Here is a 5608-nt window from a genome sequence, read left to right as displayed (position 1 = left end):
AGTGTTATGAAACAAAACAAAATGGTGGATGTCCAAGCTATGATTCGAACCTTGGACCTCTTGCTTAAAACTCGAGGCTTAATCCACTTTGCTACTGCTACCATTGATGATTAAAGGGAGAACATTTAATAGCTAAATGTTTCCTGGAAAGCTAGATGAAGCTAGTCCCAGATGAAGACAAAAGCTATCAGCTAGGGGGAATCGATCCTGTGACCTTAGGGCGGCAGGAGCATCTAGGCATTGACAAAACCAGCAGAGCTAAGCAACACATGTGAACCATTCCTGTGCAATTAATATTTATTTATTGATTTCCTGGCACTATAAATACCATCCTCCCCTCCTTGTAAAATCATCTCAGAAACATCAATGAAAGTGCTTCTTCCTTCTTCTAGTTTCGGTGTTTTCCATTTCAGTTTCTTCATTTCATATTATCACTATCATAGTTATTATTAATATTATTTACAACAAATAGATGTTTATACTATTTAATGCTTCGACCCACATTAGGAAACAAATTTATTAGCACAACAACTATGGGCTTATTATGGGATAGGCCTTATCATGTACCGGCATGAAAGGACCTATCCCATTAGTGCAATTGAAGCTAATGGTCTATTTTTTTAGATACCGAATTATTTATTGGTGTAATGGTGATAGAAACGCAGAGGGTGTGGGTACTAGGGAGTGTGAGATGGGGTAGGGGAGGGGTGGGTTGGTGCAAAATTGAAGGGTCTAAACCGGGAAAATACTATATGAACTCCCATTTCTTATTTCCAACTTATACTCCCTCTCACAAACTTTGATTTAGACACTTATCCTGGGACTTACATTATGAAAATATTCCATCCTTATTTGCCACAAGGAGTAAAAGTGAGAGAGTAAAATTTGAAAGTACACGTAATAAGGTTCTCAATCCTATGAGAAAAAGGCTTTAGGTGACGACGTGAGGTTAAATCCACACCATTAAATTAATAATTTCCATGGTCCAGATTAACCCATATATAACCACCACTCTTCAAAAAAACTACCTCACTCTTAAAAAAACTGGCTATAATAAATACATCAAATTAAAATAAATAATAACCATTAGATCTAACATAATGAACAACCATAATTTGTCCTCACAATTTGATCGTTAATTTGATTGTCCTTACCTAACCAATTTGGCTAATTGAAAAGGGTTAATTCCTTTTCTAGTCCTAGACTTATTAGGGTTTGACACTTTTAGTCTATTATAAAAAATTGTGTCACATTTTAATCACTCTTATTAGGACTTTATAATTATAAACTATTTAATATTTTAATAATTAATACTAAAATATTAAATATTAACATAAAAAAACATCTAGACTTTGAACAATTTAAGGTTATTTCGCTCAAAACGATGTCATTTTGAATCCCCACGCCCCGACTCGATAAAACATCTGGGATGATATAAATCATGGTAACTCAACTGATCACAGAGGTTAGACTTTTGCTCACTGGGCACTGTCATTGATGAGACTCGATTCCTGATTTCTTCTCCCAAACTTCACCCTTATGACCAGTTGAGTTGCCCATGCGGACAAGATGTGAACAATAGCTAATCGGTCGACTAGGCGACCTAGTCGGTGCCTAGGTAGCCTAGCCAGTTCCTAGTCGGCGCTGATCGCCTCGACCACCAATTATGGTGGTACGCTAGGCAGTCAGCCAGCGCCTAGGCACTAGGCGGTGATTAATCGATGCCTAGACCGGATTTTTGTAATACTTAATATTACAAAATTGAAAGAGACAAAAAAAAAAAAGGACCTTTGGGCCAGTAGCAATAAATAATTTTATATAAGCAATAAAGGTCAACCAATTACAATTATTGAATCTTTCAATAATAAAAAAAAAAATTATAATTTAGTTCCAAAACAATCCAACTCTAAATCTATTTTTTTGAGTACCAACTATAAATCTATAATTATTTGCAGATCTCACACAATAATCTCGCTAGCTCCAAATACAATACACAGACAGCCATGGCCGCACCATCTCATGATTCTAGTATCCCAAACAAAATTCGCAATCAATTTATAGAAGAAGATTCATACCCTCAAGAGTTGAAAGAATCCATTGTTTCACTGCCCAAAGAGAAAGGTTGGCTCTTACCTTTTATGTACAACTACAAAGGCGTTTGGCTGTGTTCCATTCAATTGTATGGTTCTCTTGGATGCCAACAACATCTCCAGGCTCAAGATTCTGATATTATGCTATGTACCCAACAAAAATCCGGCACAACCTGGCTCAAAGCTCTCTTATTTGCCTTGATCACTCGAAAACAATACTTCCCACCTGAATCACACCACCAAATCCACCCTTTGCTCACAAAAAATCCCCATGAATTCATTCCAGGCATTGAATATCGTTATGCAATGGACGAAAGCCCCGATTTGCCTGTGATTAATGGGAGGAGGCTATTATCTACCCATTTACCACAAAACTTGTTACCAAAATAGGTGGGGGACTCGAAATGCAAGATGCTTTATCTGTGCAGAAACCAAAAGGACACGCTGGTGTCGTTTTGGCACTTCATTAATAAGTTGATGGGTGAGCTTGGAGGCCTGGGAGATCTACCGTTCCCAGAGGCATTTGACAGATATTGCAGGGGAGAAAGTTACTATGGACCTTTCTGGGATCATATTTTGGGATACTGGAAAAAGAGCTTGGAGAATCCTAGGAAGGTTTTGTTCTTGAAGTACGAGGAGATTAAGGATAAGCCTCATGTTCATTTGAAGCGGATTGCAGCATTCTTGGATTGCCCGTTTTCTGAGGAGGAAGAATAGTGTGGGGTAGTAGATGGAATCTTGAGGCTTTGTAGCTTCGAAAACTTGAGCTACTTGGAGGTTAACAAGACTGGAAAGAACGGTTTAAGGCAAGCTGCTGGGAATAATTTGTTTTTCAGGAAAGGTAAGGTGGGAGATTGGAAGAACCATATGAGTGATGAAATGGGCAGCAGGCTTGATCAAATTGTTGATGAAAAGTTCCAAGGGACAGGTCTCAAGTTGTGATGTTTAATTGTTATCAGATCACAATTAATAAGTCTCTCTTCTAACAACATTATGTTGTGATGAGATCAGATCAGAGAACATGTTGTGAGTGTTCTTTAATATTTTGTTGTTTGTTGGAAAGAGTGTGCTGTTATTTACATTTGTAATTCTTGTTTGTCGTAAAGCTAAGTGTGAACTGTTATTTATATTTGCATGTGTATGTCATAAATAAAGTATTATATTATTCCTATCTAAATAATTTTCTCAAAGTTATGTATTTTTATTTATATTAAAGGGTGATAAGTGCTAATTTTTACTATTTTTAAGTATATATTTGACATCAAACTTATATGATTTAATGTTAATTGCAAGTTAAGTATGTGCTTATTTGACCCCTTAGCTTTGTGCAATTTCGGTAATTTGGAGACATTGACTGTAATTAGATCATGTCTCAATTGGATGTGTTTTGAAATCATGTATGGTGGCATAAATGTGTATTCCGGGAGTCCTAAGAGGTTAAGATAGTAAAAAAGAGTATGCTGGAAGTATCATGACATGATCCAGAGACTCAGAGGAACAAAATAAGGAAGATGTATACATTTTGGAGTGAAGAATGACTTAGAAATCATTATTGCCGCATATTGGACCTCACGTGCATGAGGTAGACCGTGAGCGCGCATCCAGAAAGTTAAGATTTGTTTATTTTGACGCAAATTAGGGGTATAAATAGGCTCAAACTGTTATTTTCATATCAATTTTCATTTTTTCATTCTCTCTAGCTAGGTTTTTCTTAGGGAAAAACCTCTCCACAGACTCCAAATTTGATGATGATTTGAAATAATTTCCACTTTTGATGAAGATTTGAAGTAATTTCCAACTTGTAATGCAACTTTACTTTCAAATTGAAGATTGCGTCTTTAATTTCTCTTGATCAAAGCTATACTTTTCTTACTATACTTTTTCTTTAATTCAATTGTTCCTACAATGATGTTCATTTGGTGGACTAACAACTTTCATTTGGTGGACTAACAACTTGTGTAAAGAAGCGAAAACAAAGCATGGATGGTTTTAATTTTTATTAGAGGTGAATTAATATGTTTAAAATAGTCTTCACCAAATCTCTGATTGTAATCATTAGCTACAAGTCCAACCCATCTAGCTTTAATTTTCTTTTGAAGATCCATTTGCAATCGGTTGGTTTACACCCTATATTATTGGAGATATTAGGTTGATAATGTGATGAAATTAATGAAATGGAGTGCCGTGGAATAACCACTGCCGCCTTTAGTTATGACTTGAAGTCATGTAATCAACCATTATGCTAGTTTAGGGACTTATAATAGGGAAGAAATATAAGGAGCTAATAATTTCCCCCACAATTCAACACTTACAAATACTTTTCTTAAAGTACTTGATCTCATATCCAAATTGGTCTTTGGTGCCCGACATTGGCTCCTTTGTAGATAGAGTACAATTTTGCAAATTTGCTTTGTGAAACTTTATAGTAGCTCAACACTTAATTAATACATACTTAGCAGTTGAATATATTTCAATAGACTTAGTTGTCTCAAATCACCATAATTACCCTTTAAACAATAATCATATGTCTTCCAAGATGACTCAACCAAGATCTTAAATAAAATACTCATTGCTAGTAAGCCAAAGAAATAATGTTGTTTGTATGCTACTTCAAGTTGAACAACATAACCGTGGATTTCACATAATTTTCTTGAGAGAGATTAATCGACATCCAAAGAATACATTATATTTGAACTGCATTTATTAGAGAGCAATAAATTTCATGAAGGAAAATTTGACATGTATAACCTTAACATCCAAAGTTATTTCAACTTCACCATTTTTCCTTTTCACTTGAGGAAATTCATAACTCATATATAGCATTGATATAATGTAAGACAATACAAATTCCATATCTATTCTCAAAAGGACAAATAGCTACTAGTTATTTATAGCATGGTAATTTAAACCAATGCTATTGTAACACCACTTAATCAATATCTATTTGTAGCGCTTAGATTTTTAACATCATGTGAAAGTCAAACTCATTTTATGTGAGGATCAAGTGACACTTCAACTAGTCTGTATGATAAAAAACCTACTTCTTAAAAGTCTGAGTCCAAGAAATACTTGCCTACACATAGACATAATAACATGAGATATTGATAATCAAGACTTCAAATAATTACGTACATGCAACCACATCTTAGCTTTGTAGCTTTGTAGACACATTCCGGACAAGAAGATTTCAATGATTCAAAAAATTAGGGGCTGAAAACAATTCAAAAAGCCCGTGTAAATAAATATCTTGACAATTCAATCTTGACCACTCAATTATTTATATTTTTTCCCACTTAATTCAGTTAATTGGAACAAACAATCATTGAATGCCTCCACAGATATTTATACTACGGAGTATTTAATGCTTCGACCATCTTTTGAAAACAAATTTATTAGTACTACAACTAACTCAATTTTTTTCCTATAGCAATTTAAAATTAATTTTTTATAGTGATATATATATATATATATATATATATATATATATATATATATATATATATATATATATATATATA

General features: G+C 34.3%; 1 pseudogene; it reads left to right on the top strand.

Moving 5' to 3' along the window:
* The first annotated feature begins 2003 nt into the window (after positions 1–2003).
* On the top strand, positions 2004–3152 carry LOC116001479 (annotated as a pseudogene).
* Positions 3153–5608: the final 2456 nt, after the last annotated feature.

This window comes from Ipomoea triloba, chromosome 13, assembly GCF_003576645.1.
Source record: "Ipomoea triloba cultivar NCNSP0323 chromosome 13, ASM357664v1".
Classification (NCBI taxonomy): domain Eukaryota; kingdom Viridiplantae; phylum Streptophyta; class Magnoliopsida; order Solanales; family Convolvulaceae; genus Ipomoea; species Ipomoea triloba.
Note: the sequence above shows the minus strand (reverse complement) of the source record. Positions and strands in the feature narration are given on the sequence as shown.